Source organism: Alligator sinensis, unplaced genomic scaffold (assembly GCF_000455745.1).
Source record: "Alligator sinensis unplaced genomic scaffold, ASM45574v1 scaffold1355_1, whole genome shotgun sequence".
NCBI classification, from domain to species: domain Eukaryota; kingdom Metazoa; phylum Chordata; order Crocodylia; family Alligatoridae; genus Alligator; species Alligator sinensis.
The window spans coordinates 1,190,378-1,209,006 of record NW_005842435.1 but is presented as its reverse complement, the minus strand read 5'-3'; positions in this window follow the sequence as shown (position 1 = coordinate 1,209,006).

Here is an 18,629-nt window from a genome sequence, read left to right as displayed (position 1 = left end):
TCCTTTCTCCTTAGGCTCTGTGCTGTCCAACCCAGTCCATCTCTCTCACAGGTCAGAACCTTCTCAGCTTCCTTTGCTCTCCCCCTCCATCCTCGTCCCCATCCCCTAAGACCCATCCCCAATATTGCCTCACAACAACTATGAGACAGGCCCCCATTGCTCTTAACAATCCTAAGCTTAAAAAACAATGGTGATTCATTGTGTTTTGCCTTCTGGTTTTTAAGTCTTTGATGAGAGCATGTGAAGAGCTACTTGAGAACTATTTGGATATGCTAGTTTGGTTGCTATACTGATTAGACTGCTGTTTTGGGTACTAAGTACATATCTCTAGGCTTTCATTTCAATAGAAGATCTCATTAAACAATGTCCATTTTTTTTCTTAAAAATTTGGAGGATTACTACATTTGGAAGTTTTCAAGCTAAATAATCAGCTCAGTTGTCAAAGACTATACAAGCTAGATGACTGGCTAAATGGTCCATGTACAAACAGCAAGCATGCAAGTCCAATCTTCATCTGCATAGAAATGTAGGTAGAAAAAAAGAGAGAAAGAAACTGTTTAAAACAGGGTGGATTTATGAGTTTTGAAGAGAAGCATGTAATGAAGTCCTGCTCCATAAAGCTCAACAGAAAAGATCCTTCCCATTTCTCAAGCCAGATGGACAAAAAGTTAGTTTCAGCTCTCTTGGCAGAATTTAAAAGCAAAAAATGGCCCTTCCCGGACTTTGGTCCTATATAAATTTAGGAATTTTATAAATAAAAATTGGCCCTAAATAACATTTCAACAGAGGATCACAAAGAGCTTTCCAAATAACATGGAATAAATCCCTTTTGCACCTCTGTTAAGTATTGTTCTGATTTTCTCATTGTCCAAGGTTAAGTTGCCCGAGGTCACACAGGAAATCATCCATAAAGTCAGGAACAGAACCTATAGATCCTGCCTCCTGGTCTTTTGTACTAACCATGACCATAGCAATAAGACCTTGAAATGTAATCCCTTGGGCAACTGGCAGCCATGTGCAGCTCAGTTTGATTTCCATTTTACATAACTAGACATAGAATTACAGTGTAATCCTTCCTAAAGAATAGCATCTCATACATGTTAAGTATAAACTTTATCAAGTAGGGCACAGACACAGATATACTGCTGCGCCTTATTCAATATGAAAAAAATGTGTTTGCCATCATCTTTGGAACTGACAACCATACAAAATCAAGACAAATGGCTTAGTAAGATTAAAGGAGAAAAAGGATTAGTCATTTATAGCATCTGCCATTACACTTATGAAGTTGAGTTGGTTTAAGTGTTAATTTCAAATGTTTATTGTAGATTGGTCATTCCTCTCATTAATGAATTGTTCAAGAACCACTGATTATTATCTTCATCTTATCAATGATTTTAAAATGTTTTCTAAATACATTTGATGAAAAAATTCTGGGTTATGCAGGTCATTTTGGTTATTCAGTATTTCCAACTGGTCACCTCTGTTACACGGTGGTGTCTATGCTCCCTGATTAGTGGCCTGAAATCAAGAGGGTGGTAAGTGAATGATAAGTGCATTATTTATAGATTTTTTTTTTTGTGTGGAGGAACTCAAAGAATCAATTTGAAAATTTATTAGGCTTTTGGGATTTGCAAATATTTTCACAAATACTTCACTATTATCTGATTACTTATGAATGACAATCATATGAGCCCAGGAAATAAAGTGAGTCAAATTCATTAAGTTTATTAATTGAAACATTCACAATTCTGTTGGGTTTACTGTTTATTGTAGGGCTGTCAAATGTTTTTTTAAAAAAGATCACATTTAGTTGCACAATTTAAAAAAGTGGTTGCAATTAATCATGATTTTAATTCCACAGCTAAAAGTTCAAACTTATGAGACAAAAAACTGAAAATTATGCAAAATTATGCAGGTACTTTGTATGGTTGGAAGGTGGGTGTGAGGTGTGTGGGTTGCGGGGTGAAATTTGTGAAGGTGTGGGGAGCTGTGGGTGTGTGTATGGGGAGGGGAATGGAGCCTGGGGAGGCAGGGTCCCCACATGCCCTGGCAGAATGTGGGGTATTGTGGTCAGGAGTGAGGAAAGCAACAGGCGCAGGGTGGGGAGAGGCTGTGCCTTGGGGGTGAGGGGCAGAAGCAGGGCATGGGCATATCACTGCCTCCCCATAATCATATTACCGCCCCCCGCAACACACACACACACACACACACGTGTCCTCTTTTGTGAAACTGGAAATATGGTAATCCTACAGGAATGCAGCCTAGCAGCATGTAGAGCAGTGCCCAGAAGATAAGTCTATGGAGGGGAAGGAGCGAGGAAAGAGGGAAGGGGTGGGGTGATAGATTTAGGCCCCCACAGTGAGGGAGGGAGTGAGGCAGGAGCAGGGGCTTGGTGAATGGGGCCCTGGGCCTGGGGTGGGTCATGGGACAGAGCCACAGGCAGCTCATCCAGGAGTGGGGGGTGCAGCTCTCTACCACTGTGTGCACCCCAGATTTGTGTATGGGGTGGAGGAGGGCTGCCCACTGTGGGCTAGGGCTCTGTGCCCTGTTGCTTTTCCCCTGAGAGCCTCATGATGCCATGTTGTGGCTCCTGCCACTGAGCAGGCAGGGGACATGTGGCAAGGCCAGTGAATGACTCCCGGGACAAAGGCAGCAGGACACAGAGCCCCAGCTTGCAGTGGGCAGCCCAACTCAACCCAACACACAAATCCAGGGGGCATATCCCTCACCGGTATGCACAGAGGTGGGGAGCCATGCCCCGCACACGCCCCTAGACAAGCTGCTTGTGGCTCTGTCCCATGACCCTCCCCAGCCCCAGGGCCCCATTCACCAAGCCCCTGCCCCTGCCACACTCCCTCCCTCACTGTGGGGGCCTCAATCTGTTGTCACAGGCCAGCTGGGCACTGTAAGGGTATCAATTTTATCACAGGCCAACTGGGCTGTTTGATTCAGTTTCAGATCAAGGAGGCAAAGCTGGGAGTGAAGTAAAGGCAAATTTATTATATCTACATGCACACAACAGTTACCAGAAAGATAAAAGCGATAAGCAGATAATGCAGTATTAAAGTAGGGCCTCAATCTGTTGTCACAGGCCAGCTGGGCACTGTAAGGGTATCAATTTTATCACAGGCCAACTGGGCTGTTTGATTCAGTTTCAGATCAAGGAGGCAAAGCTGGGAGTGAAGTAAAGGCAAATTTATTATATCTACATGCACACAACAGTTACCAGAAAGATAAAAGCGATAAGCAGATAATGCAGTATTAAAGTACTAATAGTAAATAATAATAACAGATAATAACAACAGATAGAAAGATCAATTCTGTCGCAGGCCAGCTGGGCACTGCAAGGGTATTAGCCACTGGGCTTGTTCAAAACAACAGATAGACAGATATGGGTTGGCAATTTATCAATAGTCCCTCGATGCCAGATATGCGTCAAGTGATTCCAGCGAAGTCAGGCATCCCCGATCGATGCTGTCAGAGGGATTACCGGGGAAGTTTCCCTTGATCAGGATCTGATCCTCACTCATACCAGGAGTCTGGGGTCCGGGCGTGGAACAGCAGTGACCATCTGTTCCCTCCTTCCTACTGATGACCTGATGCACACGCTTTTTATACCTAGTTCTTTGCTAATACGTTGGCCTTAGAGCCACTCACAATGTTACACTATAGATGTTACCCTATGGGATTGAAAGGTGTTAAAAATAATCATAAAAGGTTACTACTTCCTATGCTTGGGAATTTCATCCTGAGAGCTGAATCCAATTCTAATAGCTTGAATAATTTCAGCTGAGCACCAATTGAAGGTCTTGCCCTGAATGTTTACATGGTACCTTTATGTTTCTGTAGGCTAGGGACAAAAGTTACACATAAACCAGTTTAAGTGATCAGAAACTGGTTTAAGGTGATGTGGGCATGCTAAAAGGGAGGAATAGGCTGTAATTGGACCTAGACAGGTTACAGGGGAGGGCAGATGAGAACAGGATGGGTTTCAACACTGACAAGTGCAAGGTGATGCACCTGGGGAGGATGAAGCAGCAGCATACCTACAGGCTGGGGAACTCCCTTCTCATCAGTGCAGAGGCAGAAAAGGATCTTGGAATCATTATTGATGCCAAAATGAACATGGGCCGACAGTGTGGGGACACAGTCAGGAAGGCCAACCATACCTTGTCATGCATCCACAGATGCATCTCAAGCAGGTCCAAGGAGGTGATCCTCCCCCTCTATGCGACACTGGTCAGGCCGCAGCTGGAGTACTGCGTCCAGTTCTGGGCACCGCACTTCAGGAGGGATGTGGACAGCATTGAGAGGGTTCAGAGGAGGGCCACCCACATGATCAGTGGGCAGCAGGGCAGGCCCTACAAGGAGAGACTACGGGACCTGAACCTGTTCAGCCTCCACAAGAGAAGGCTGAGGGGGGATCTAGTGGCCTGTTACAAGCTAGTCAGAGGGGACCAGCAGGTTTTGGGGGAGTCTCTGTTCCCCCGAGCAGTACCAGGAGTGACTAGAAATAACGGTCACAAGCTGGCAGAGGGTAGATTCAGACTAGATATCAGGAGGCACTACTTCACAGTCAGGGCGGCTAGGATCTGGAACCAACTTGCAAGAGAAGTGGTGCTGGCTCCTACCCTGGGGGTCTTTGAGAGGAGGTTAGATGAACACCTTCATGGGGTTGTTTGACCCCAGTGCTCTTTCCTGCCATGGCAGGGGGTCAGACTTGATGATCTGTCAAGGTCCCTTCCGACCCTACAAACTATGAAACTAAACATGTCAGTGGACCACCTTTAAACAATGGTTTTACATTACTTTTTAAAACATAATAAAACAGAAAGATTGCAGTAGAAGACTTTTCTGCATTAAAACAATTTGTCTTAAATACATTAGAATAGTATAATCTACAGGAGTGCATGTATGAGATGAATAATACTGATCCATTCATTAGGCCCAGGGCATCAAATTCATCATTTACCTGGCTGGGGTCATTTGAGCCCAGTTTTCTCTCCTGCCCAGGGCAGGGGGTCGGACTAGAAGATATACAAGGTCCCTTCCGACCCTAAATCTATTAATCTATGAATCTATGAATCTACCCAAACTCGGATTTATCCAATAAGCAAATTATGATGTAGCACCTTTAGGTATGAAATTGACATTGCTCCGCCTAGGCCCCAACCCCTTTTAGGTTTCATTTGAATATGCTTTCTTGGGATCTGCTTTCCTGGAATGTGTTGGGTGTGCCAGGCAGTTAGATCCAGTTTTATCATCAAGGCTGAACCCTGAGCAAAAAACCATTAGGTCTCCTAATCTCACAGCTGCAGCTTTACCTATGGGGCCCAGTCAGTTCCACGAACAGTTAATTTATCATTTTGGTTAAACTTATGACAGACAAGTTACATTTGCAGTTTGCAAACTGACAGACTTATATTAACTAATATTACCTGTTTAGGCAAAATACCAAATGCCTCCAAGAAGCACATATTTATTGCTTATAAATCCCTCTGGTTCTGGCTGTTACAATCTGTCCCCCCACTACTTCTCTCTCCCTCCCTCCCCACATCCCCTCCACAGACTTACCTGCCAGGCACTATTTTACATGCCACTGGGCTGCATTCCTGGCTACATGCATGCTGTGACTGCTCTTGTATGTCTGTGTGTGTCTGTTTCTCTGTGTGTCTGTGTGTCTGCATGTCTGCATCTGTGTCTGTGTGTTTGTGTCTGTTTCCGCATGTGTGCACGTGCCCCTCCCACTCACCTTTCTGTTGCAGCAGCCCCGGAGCATGTGGCCAGGCTGCCCTGCAGTCCTCTGCACTGCCACTGCTGCCCTGCTGGACAGCCTGGAGGTTGGCAGTGATGGTGGTGGAGCAGAGTCTAGGAGCAAGCTCCAAAAGCCTGAGCATGATTAATGTGTTAAAAAAATTAATGCAAGAACCGTTAACATGTTAATCACGCACATTAATGGCAATTAATTGAGAGCCCTAGTTTATCCATCTAGGCTCTTAACTGGGATAAAAATAAAGCTCTCGATAGTCATGCTTTAAGTCTGATAGCGATCAACACATAGGCTCTGAACAATGCGTTCCATCACATCTCTATCCAAAGTACATTATACAGTTAGGCCCACTGCTTGCACTGCATTTATCAGGGCCGGTAACTGACACAGGATTCCACACTATGGAGCATGTAGTTTATACATATTGTCAGTAATGGGAGATATTTAAGCAGGGAGAAATCTCCTTTAATTTTCATTTTGTATCAGCCTGCTACTGTGAAATATATTAATTATGAACTATGCTTTGCAACTAGCCTATTGGCACCTTGCTACATCAGGTCTCCAACCTAAGGAAGAAGCCAGTGTCTTCTATAAAGGTCCCTTGACAACCACCAGTGTGTTCTAATATTTTAGTGGAGGACATTTCTGAGTAATAACCCTTAGCCTGTAACACACCCTTTTCTTGCTATCCCCATCTGCTATATAAAGGCAACAACCCTAAAATTCTTGCACTCTACAAATGTACTTGAACTTTTAATGGCTACCATCATCTACCATAAATAACCTACAACCTGGATCTTTAACCTCATGGATCTTTAACAGGAGACCTGGACATTAATGGTTTAATGAAGACAGCTAGTTTGTTTTCCACGATATATTACTTTTCTAAGAAAAGGGGAAAATCAGTTCGAAACAATGGTCATTCTTAGCTCTCTTGTCAGTCTTTGAAACCTCTAACAAAAGAGTGGGTAAAAGTATTTTGTGATGACTATGGATGAATGAGTTCATATAAATATTCACAGAGGGAGTAATACAGCAGTGCCATACTGCTTCTTCATACTTAGAGTCCACGGTACTCACATCAGGGAGTACTTGCACCATAGTAGGTGTTCAAGTTGAATGGCTGAGATATGTCTGTGTCCTAGATATTCTGTAATGGCCTATGAATTTATCCATGATACCTATACAGCCTCTACTATTACAGATCTGATCCCCTTACAGCCTGAAATGTTTTTACCACCACAATACATCTGTGAGATCAGACTGAACTATTATCCTATTTAAAAAATGAGGAAACTGGGGCCCATGACACTAACAGCCAAAGCTTATTTCCTCCTTTTGTGTCTAAGTGGCATTTGTGTAGCTGAGTAAGTGCAGTTTTTAGTATTTATGAACAATTTGGATTCTACATGCACCTCTGGTGAAATACAATAATGCAGGTATGACTGTACCTGCTGGAAATGAGGAATGAGATATACCTTCCCACCCTGCTTCCTTGATTAATAGTGCAGTGGTTAGGGAATTGGCATAGAAAGTAGGAAATGTAGAAGAAAGTAGGAAATGTAGATTTGAGGTCCTTTTCACATAAGAGGGGGAGGGGGTGTTCAACCTGCATCTCCCACTTCTCAGTGGAGTGATCTAACCACGAAGTATATGGGCTAGGCATTGCCTGGAGTCCTCTCTAGGTCCCCAAGTGCTGACTTATTGGGTAGTCAAAAGGGAAATATATGTGGGGCCACAAAGAAGAGACCAATCCAGAGGAAGCGTGGCTCTGTGAAATGGGCTTGGCCTTGGGAGGAAGGAGGCCACAGGATTGGCCCTTTCCACCTCACATCTAACATTCACTGGAAGAAATGAATAAACAACATTTGGACAGTTTCTGCCCTGTTGTGAGAAGTAGCTAAGACCCCTCATCCAGGGAAGCACCCACTTCAAAAAGCTGTAGTCTTTCTTCTGGATCCACATATCTTCCCCCATTCTGGGCTCTCCCTTGGTCCAGTTTCCAGAAGGGGGTTAGAGGGTTCCCCTTCTGTAATAGTGCCATCAGGGAAGCCAAAAAATGAACCAGCCTCAGAAACTGAGTTCCCTTTTCTGCCCTGGAAATGTTTCTTCCTTGAGGCATACCAGCTTGATATGATTTGGGGGTAGGGTGGCTATCATAGAGGACATTCGGTTTTCTGCTACTCTGTCCTTTGTCCTCCATTGATATGAAACCTGACACCTTTATGTCCTCTATTTTTCTCTTCAAGAGAAACATTCAAGAGAAAAATAGAAGACATAAAGGCATCGGGTTTCATATCAATAGAAGACAGAGGACAACCAGACTGTCCTGTATGATGGCCACCCTATTTTGGGGGAGTTTATGCTGCCTCTCACTTAGGTTTCCTTTCCTTTGGATAATCAAGGATTAACTGTCCAGGGACAGTGTCTATTTAGCAGCATTAATATTCCATAAAGTCTTTCAAGAAAATATGTGTTTAGATTAACCTCCTGCCTCCTCCTGCATGAGATCCACATACACATGAAATGTGTTTCAAGTAATATTTGGGAATGGCATTATCTGGGTCTTTCATGATAAATTAACCCTGACCCAATTCTGTTTCTCAGTTGTAAGTGGCAGCAATAACATCTCAGCCCTCTGCTAGTTATAATTAATATTGTGTAATTTAGTGTTTTATGGTTGATCTAAGTTCGCACTGGAAGCTGGGAGAGGTAAGAGAGGGTATGTGTGTGTGTGTGTGGGTGTGTGGGTGGGTGTGTATGGGTGTGTGTATATGTATGCATGTATGCACCCATGAATGCCAGGTGACAGTGCCTCCAATAAATATCCTATCAAGAATCTGTTTTGAATATTAAGGGAGGCTATTGTTATGCAAAATGAAGCCCTTGATTATTCCATTATAAGAGAGTTCATTTGAAAAGGAACAAATTAACTCCTTTAGAAAGGGGCATTAAAATATTCGGCTTATTTTGCCTTTTTCAGAGGTAGGGGGAGGTGGACCTTGATATGTTGACTATTCTCAGGCTGGATTTAAAATAATAAACACAGGAATAAAACCCCAACTGCTTTTTAAGTTAATTTAGTGGCACTCAAAGGCATTCATGCAACAGCCACTGAGAATAATTTCTACTGTTTAACTAGAGAGCAGATACAGTGCCATCCACAGTAGCAGTAGAAGCTTCCTTAATATGCCTGTATAGCTGAAAATAATCCTCTGTAGCTGGCATGTCAGATAAATGTAACCTTTTATTCCCTCATGGAATATCCAAAAAGAGATCATGGTTTCCTTATATGTACTCTGTGGATTGATCTTGACCAGCTCTCTGAAAAGATTTGATATCTATCTGGTGCTTCTATTTGTTTCATCTTGATGTCTCTGATGAGTTGTCTCTGCTTTCTGTTTCTGTGTCCTGGTTGACAAAATAGGCTGTCACCTCTGAAAGCATATGCCTCCATGAACCAGTTAGTCTCTAAGGTGCTACCCTGCCCTGGCTTCTAGGTACCACCCTGCCCTGGTTTGGAGTAGTGGTACCTTGTGATTTTGTAGTTCACTTTACAGAAACATTTTTTCCAGTTAAGCTTCATGGTGGGTATGTTCTCCTTAAAAGTAGGAGACTGAAAAGAATTGAAGTAAAAAACAAGTGGTGGGTTGCAATTCCTGAAAGGAAAAAAATATCCTTATGAAAGCTACAGGACTGTAAAGGCTTTCAACAGCATTCAGTTGATAGCCCTTTGTAGCATTTTTCTTTGTTTGAAGTCTATAGCACCTCCATCATTTTATTCAAAGCATTATATGGTGATTCAAAATGTGTTTAGAAAGTTTATCAGCCACTATTGAATATCATAGCAACTTTCTGAAAAGGGTGTTTAGCTCTACTCAAAAGTGATCTGGAGTTACTGCTCTGGATTGAAATGGGGATTCAGTCTACAATGTCCATTTAGTTCATGTGCCACTGTAGTATGCTGCCAGTAGAGAGGTCAGTTAAGAATACATATGATTCTTCATTTTCATTGTCAAATATCTATATGACATTTTCCCTGCAAATTGTCAGGGTTTTATTCTTAAAAATGAAAACTGTCACTTAAAACAGTTTTTAGGAGGAAGCTTAATCAGATGTTAGAAGCATTAAGTAAAGTTGATCAAAATTATCTATTGAAACATTTTTCTTGAGAGAAAATGGCTTTTCAACAGAATGGATTTTAAAAAAATCATTAAAAACTCAGATTTTTCTCAGCCTTTTAGGCTTTGCAGTTCTGGGTTTTACAGTGAAGACTCAAAAGTTTCAACATAAATAATTTCTTTTTCATTTTTGTAAGAATATTTCCTTGGGGATATAATTATTTCCTAACCAGCTTTTGTATTAAAATATGTTACTGAGAATTACTTCCTGCAAAAGAGGAAAAAGTTACCGGTGGCTCTGCTCTGTGAGACTGTGACATCTTTAAAGTAACAACCTGAGATGGTATAAGTTTGGAAAGTTGCCCCATAGTCCCAGGATCTAAAAGAATGTGGCAATAATTTCCACTTTCTAGTTGTGCAGCATATGAGAAAAGTGTTTCCTTGAATTAGTTTTCAACTTTCCATTTTCAGGTCCCTTGAATGTCTCGTAAATCCTGTATTACGAGACAGAGTGAATAAGGTTTTGTGATCCCACTTTTCTGTCCCATCCATTTTAGATACAGATATCCTGTCTCCTTTCTAAGTGAAATCAGCACAAACTTTTCTGTTTCCCCTTCAGAGAAGTACTCTAAAAAGTCTACACGTCAGAACACACATTTTGTGTAAAAATGGGCCCATGCACTAACAATTCTGTTCCAAATCTATCCTAAAGTGTAGGGTCATTATTATGAGGGATAGTTTTATGGGTGTTTTTGTGTTATATTCCAGAATCACTAAAACTGCATGCTAGTTTGACCTATTCAACATTCCAGGTTCTCTGAAGCATCTGAGAAGAGCACAATATACCCACAAAAATCTACCATTTTGGTTTGTTTTTCCAGTGCTCTGGTTGGAAATTCTTATTTATGCCCCTCTTCCCATCTCTTCCCCTGAGTTTGTATCTTATTCTCACAGCCAGAACAAAATTGCTGTCCCCGCTGGAATCCATTGTGTCTAAACCTATGCATCTTGTGCTGATGGCCAATTTACCCCGATGCACATTTGTCTGGGTAAAGCACATCAATCGATTGATCCTAGGGGCACAATAACATCTTTGTCTCTGGCCAATTGATCTATCTGTTAGAAGCAATCAAAGGCTACAGCACTATTTCTTCATCTTCTCCTCAGCTTTTTCTTGGCTTGTTGGTTTAATGTATTGACCCTGTAGTCTTCACATACATGCTGTTATCCGGATCATAAAATATCCCCAGTTCCTTACAAAAAATTCCCTACCAGAAGCTACTTTGTCATAGGCTGGGATTTGTGGAACCATGATAACTAGAGATGGAAGGACCTTGTAAGGTGGTGTTAGCCAACAGCACCCTCAACATGTGCCACTTGGCTATAGGCATTGGTGTTGTGATTAGTAATTAGTGAGAGTGAGAAAAGGCTGAAGAGGTTAACAACCTTCAAGAAAGCCCCTTATGGCGAGAACAGTCCACTGTTCCTGACAAGGAAAGTGGAAAAACTCCCTTGGGACATTTGTATTAGAGGAGACAAAGTAACACTTACATCACTTACACAGTGATGCTGGCACTTGGCAAATGCAGTTTAAATAGTGTCACCCCTGATAAACAGTCAACACAGATAGCAGGATAGATATAAGCAAATGTGCAGAACTATGTCTCCTACAAACCAACAGTTTTCTCTCTAGATGCCCTCAGCTTCCAAAAGTGTGCTGAGGACAATACTTGATGAAGTTATTAAAGAAATTATATGTAAAGAGAAGTCCTGGGTCTGATGCAGCTAATGACAGAAGTTAATGGTTGTGTATTCTATAAGCAAGGCTTCCTTCCTCTTATGGTGACAAAATATTTAGCAAAATTTGCATCTTCATTGAAATCTGGCAGAGCCATGCCATGAGAGCTTCTGCTATAGCCTCAAACATGTAACCGCTGGACTACTAACTAGGTACTTTAGTACCTGCACCACCACCCAGTACAAATCCTTTCAAGTAATTTAGGATTTCTTACCAATCAGAACTTGAGCCCTGCCCATGTGCCAGTGATAGTGTGAAATGTTACATGGATTAAATGGGTAACCCAACCACTGACTCTAATTAACTAATCCTTTGAGAGGTTACTGGTCATGGGAGGATTCTGGGGCCATATAACCTAGATCCAGCTCATTCCAGATGAAAGAAAGAAGTGGAAGTAACAGATGGCATATCTACATGTTAATGAATGCGCCTTTGCTAATGCACATCAAATTTAGTACCTCTGGGCACCTATACATGAGTGTGGAGGCTGCTCCAACATGCTGGAATTCCAAAGCATCAGATCAGACTCAATTAATCATCGAGTCTGCTGGTGCATGCCAATTAGCGTGCTGCAGCAGCAGGGGCACTTGAACAAAGTCTCATGGAATGAGCTTTACTTCAAGCACCCCTGCCACCATTTTTAAGCACAGGGATGCTGATATACAAGATGTGGCAGTGGTGTTTTAATTAGAGTGGTTCTCGGAGTTGCTCTAATCCCTACCTCTGGAGCATGTGTAAAAATGCCTTCTAATGTGAGGCAGTAAATAAATGCACATTAGACTGCCCTAATGTGCAGTTGAAAAAGTGCTTGCATTTTTAGTGACACTTAATGCACAGTTGCCTATTTTTACTGCGCATTAATGTATTTGCATGGTTTTTTTACTCACCACTTTAATGTGCAGTAAAATAGGCTACTGTACATTAAAGCACTCATGTAGATATGCCCAGGGATACTTGGATGATGAAGGAAAGACAAGGGAAAAGAGTTTGAGAAAGGGGGCAGGAAAAGAAATAAAAAGTTTGGATTAATAATAGTAGGTCTGAGAAAAGTAGGACTCAGGTTGCAGCCTTTCCTGCTTAAAAACTTTGAATTTGCTTGAGAAGGAAGAGAATTTATGCAAAAAAGTGACTGAGGATGCATAAATGAGACTGAAGACTGTTATTGAATGGTAGTTTAAAAAAGGCTGATACAACTTTTTTAAAGGACTTCTAAATTCTTTCTGGCTTCCTTATATCTACCCTTTGCCTGCAGTGGTCTGGTGATCCCGGTGGCGAAGAAATTGTTTGGAGGTGTTAAGTACCAGAATTATAATAGATGTCCACTAGGGGGAGCTCCTACTAATAGCAGCAGAAAAGGTACATTGCAAAGCAAACTAAAAGTGGAATTTTAGGAGAACATTGTAGGCTTGATCCTATTTTGCTTGCAGGCAGTGGGGGATTGTAGTTTCAAAACTTCCTCTATCATTTTCATGCACAACATGGGATTTTACCAATTTCCTGGAAGGGAAGAGTTGAAATTCTAGGCATGTGGGGCAGTCAACAAAGTAGGTTAATAAAGGCCAGTTTCTTAGCTGGTGAAAGCATATTATCCTTGACTTCAGTCTGGTGTTTATCAACCGAGAATCTGTTTTAGAATCTAGAGTGGATGAAGGAGACTGGGAAAATTAAGGAACAAGCTTGGGGGAAAGTACATAAGAGTAAGAGCTTCAAGAGTGCTTTAGAAATACGAAGCAAAGAGGCACACCATGGGGCAAAAACATTTAACTGTGCTTGGCAGACCCAAATTCTAGTTTGCATCATCATATTTTTGTTAACTTCCACGGGTCCTTCCAGTTGGAGTACAAAATTGCACTGGCCATTTTCAATGCCCTTCTTTTTACAGTGTGAAGATTAGTATCGGCAGAAGCTAGATTTGCTTATTGATGTTAAACAAGCTTAAACTTTTCTTCTGAGCACTTGTAGAAGCATTGGTAAACATGGGGATTTTATGAAAACCCTACAAAAATCCAAACAAGATGAATTCATTCTCTTAGTTCAGCTCTGTTTGCAAGTAATTCCTCCAAGACTGAAGAAAGGACCAAATGGGGAAGGCTTAAAACTAGTATAGATTTAATATGGTTTGCCTGATTTGTTTTTACTGTTCTCCAGTACAGCTGATCAAAACGGTGTCTCATGGAAAACAGAAATAAATGTTTTTCTTTTGTTAGGAAACTACAAAATATTTTAAACAAATTATTTTTTGCAAAATGTTTATTTCAACATTAAATATATATATATATATATATATATATATATAGGAATGAGGGAACACACCTATTTCCTTACTATGTGTCTGCTTAGCTGTACTGCTCTACAATATCTGTTCTTTCCCAAACAATTTAGTATAATTGGCTATTAAAATGGAGGTATGATGTATTATTTATAAACAATATAGGACTATATTTGATCTAGGTCTATCCCAACTCACTTCTTGATTGATGGTAGTTATATATATATATATATAGCAAGAGAAAACAAGAGACACTTGGTGTGGGGGGAATGGCTAAAATTTTTCTGTGAACATTTTAGTAGAAAATGTATTTTCTTATTTAAAGAACAAAAAGTTTAATTGTTTGGGGGGGGCGTTGTCTATTGTAACCACATGGAGCCTGTTTCTATGCACTATCTTTCAGCAGTGGAGCATGAAAAACTGATGACAAACACAGATGAATGACTTCTCCTTCAAATAACCTCTTGGGGGTAGCTTATCACAGCTGGCCTTGAAATCGTAATAGACCTTTTGGTTTCTCTCTTAAGATTGTCAACAAGAATTGAATGAGCCAGGACTGAACTTCTCCCTGAAGCAGAGGGGATGCCTTGTTCCTGGGCAGGCCAAAGACATATGAATAGGGTTGTCCCTAGTGATACGGTGCTTGTCATTTGGAAATGTAGATAGCTTTGGTCTCTGGAGCTGTTAATCAGCCCCTTCTCAGCAGAATTCAGTTAAAATTCATATGCCAAATTAAGTCACAGGAAAATGATGGAGAATCTGGGAAGATGAACATAAACAGCTGTTGGCCAGAACCATCAGTCACACTTAAATATAGAAAGAACAAATTCCTGTAAAGAAGGCTAGTTCAGCATTGAAGCAAGTAGCATGAAATAGTTCAAAGACTAGGATCAGAAGTGCATCCCAGAAGACAAAACAAAACAAAGAAACTAGAAAGAAACAGGTGGAAGGCAAAATATTTGCTGTACCAAGGAAAAGTCTGACATGCCCATCGTTGTAGAATCTAGGCACATAAGGATATAAATCAATGCTGGTTAAAATGTTTTACTCATTTCTGTGCTCTTACAAACAGATCCCATCAAGCATCACTACAGGAGCAGCACAGTGTTCATTAGAGGATACATCTGTTGTGTATTTACACTTCTTTCAATGAAAGCTACTTGAATGCCACTGGTTTATGCATCTGGACAAAGGCCAGCATCACCCAAAAAATTAGTCTCTTTATTCAACAGAGAAGTAAGTACAAATTTTAAGAGGATAGCTGTGCAGTCAGTAGGTATCAATTTGATGAAAGGGCAACTTCTGCTCTCTTATTTAAATCTGTATGATCCTGGAGTACCTCCAGTGGAGAAAGTCTGGGTTTGATGCAGTGTCATAAGAGCCAAGTCTAGCCTGTTTTATTCCATATATAGCATATGCAATAGGGAGACAGTCTGTCCAATGTTTTGTACTGTCTCAGGGATCAGGGCCCATAAATAAGGTTCATAAGCAGAATAATGTAAATAATACCTTTGAAAGGACATGTTCATTTAATACCAGCAGTTTGGTATTCATGACTACAGTGCCATGGTGAACCAGCTCTCAGCATCCGGTGCTAATAAACAGTGGCACCATATAATTAACCAGCATGTACAGCTATAACAAGTTACCAAATTGTATGACAACTAGTGGTGGGGGGGCGGGGTGGGGGGGGGGGGGGGGGGGGGCGGGGCATGGGGTGTAACTGCAGCTTATTTCATTTTACAGCTGAAGGTACCAAAACAGAAATGCCCAGAAGCATCCATTGGTTTTGTTTTGGCTGCCTAACTTGATGTTTCTTAGGCCAAATTTTCAAAACAGCTCCATTTTTCTAGAGTTTTCCATGTATCATGTACTGGCTAACGGCACATAATAAACTAAGCTGGCCTTCTATGTGAATAGCTATTTACAGAGTTGCTTTATTTACAGTCTATCATCCCTAGTCATATGCACAGAAACTGATGAATTTGGTGCCTTCTCTCATGCTTCCTTCCCATAGCCCATGCTCCTCCCTCTGTCTTCCTTGCAGACTGCTAAAATATCTACAATAGATTTTTGAAAAGGTTTGGGGGCAGATTTCTAAGCATATAACCTGTACAGTCTAGCCAAGTTTTCCAAAGAGCTCAGCTGCCGTTTTGACATCTAAAAGGCAGATTTTCAGAAGTGCTCCATTCCCTTTGTATTACTTGTGGCCAGATTTTTGGGAGAAGGCAGCATTCAGGACAGGGCCTGATGAGTCCTTCTGAAAATCCTGACACCTGGTCCAGCTTGCCAGAAGGGATGTAGCACCACTCAAATCAATGGGTGCTCAGCCCCTTAAAAAATCAGGACCTACAGTTCTTCTGGGTTCTCTAATTTTGGGTGCCCAATTTAACATGAAGTGACTGGCCTAAACAGATGTACTTTGTCTATGGCAAAGCCACCTGGGCATCTGACTTTTTCAGCTGCCATTATTGTCTGTCTTCTGAAAACATTACAGGATGCCCTTACTATATGAACACCTATACATGAACAGTGAGGCTGCTCCAATGTGTTGTATTACAATGCATTAGAGCAGACTCAAGTAATCGACTCTGCTGGAGAGTGGCAATTACTGCTCTCCAGCAGACTCTAGGATCTTGTGTATTAGTGTCCCCACACTGAAAAAATAGCTAAAGGGGTGCTTTAACTAAAGCTTTTTCAACAATTTTAGTTGAAGTGCCCCTACAACCATTTTTCAGCACAGGAATGCTGATACACAAAATGTTCTGGGCACTCTAATTAAAGTGCCCTCTCCCCCCTTGCACTCCCAGTGCACATGTATAAACACCCTATGAGATGCCTGCTGTTTAAAGAATTGTGACCTTTTTTTTTTTTAAATTCTCCATGATGATGCATGGTAGTAATAGTCTGTAGAGGGTGACTGCTGATCTGAATAGGAGTTGGGAAACTGTAGTCCCTGCCAGCCTGTAAATAATTGTGCAACTGTTTTTTCTGGTATCATTTTGGCACTTTTACACCTGGCAGGATCAAGACATGTTGACTGCGCTAGTGAAATGGGACAATAATGAAGAAAAATGTTATCTGTACTCTTTGACACAGGATCAGTTCAGTTTATGTGGAGAAGTTTGATGTGGCCTTGAACCCATTTGCCAATTCTTACTAGCTGTCTCCATGAAAATCACTGGTAATCAATGGAAAGACCAGCATTGGCTTCAATAGGCTTAGAACTGGGCCCTAGCATCTTTCTCCAGATGCAGTGATTTGCCTTCATAAGCTATTTAAAAGCATGTGCTAGATACTCAGATCAGATCAATTTGATAGGAAAATGTTACTGGTTTGACTCAGGTTCCAAACCTAATTTGATTTTGGGACCCAAGCTCTGGGAACATCTGGCTTATGCATTCTTCCTTAGTCAAAAAACTACAAACCATACTATAATCTATTTTATGCTCTTTGTGTTTCTTGAAATAGGCAGCATTTTCTATCAGATGGATCTCAAGGAAAGGTCAAAAAAAATTCTCTGGGTTCTATTCCATGGTCCTCACTAATTTACCTGTAAATTAACATAAATTCCTTTCCCACGGTTAGAATTAGAAAATAACATATACCTCAGAGAGACATCATATACTAAGTATCATTTATCCTTCATTGTTTTGCCTTTTGGTGACATGCATCTTTTTAGCAGCTTGTGCCTGTCTATTCTTTTGCCTTAATGCACTTGTAAATGCTGTAACCCATTTGATTTGTCTGGTTGCCACAGCAACAGATGGTGAGGATAGAGCTGATCAGCTGCATTTATGACCCTTCCTGTTCCTAATTTATCTCTGGTGGTCTCTCCAGTTTGGGCTGTTTTAATAGGACCCTACGGATAATACACACTTTAGACTTTTAGTCAGTCACAGCAGCTGGCTGCCTTGCCACTATAAACCCTACATTGTATCTTGAAGACATGAGCTTCCTCCAACTCCAGATAATTAAGTAAAAATAACTTCTCCAGCTGGTACTATAGTGGGAATTTAGGGATGCAGCATGTAGTTCTGAACTTGAATTTGGCCATGATACTGCACTCTGAAGCATTGCTAGGAATTTTAATAACCATGCATGAGCTAAACCTCAGTTTAGTGGCTTCTCCAAAATGTGGCAGAACTACACTGGACATATGGATCACTTTGGTAGAAAATCAAAAAATCAGATTGGTCAAGAAGACAAATCTGTGTGGTTTCCAGAACCTTCCCAGCCAAAAAAAGGAAAAGAAAAGAAAGAAAGCATCTTTACCATCACCAAGACATTATTCTCTTCTCCCTTTCTCCTATATAGTCCAATCATTTATATTTAGAATGTTGAGGTTGTTTTAATTAGCAAAAATAGTTCATGAGAACTATCCTGGTACATGCTGGGTGTGTCCACACAAGGCATTTACTGTGCAGTAGACTAATTAGCTGTGCAGTAAACTTCTCATCATCTACCCATTTGCCCCTATTAAGTTGAAGTAAACTACTTAACTGTGCAGCAGGTTAGTACTTGTAAATACAAGTACTATCTTGCTGCAGAGTAAATTAGTTGTAATATTTGTGTTGTTGTCATTGTAGCATCTAGAGCCCGATGGCCTGTTATGCTAGACCCTGTGGAAAAATATCAAATCTGTGCCTTAAAGTACTTACAGTCTAA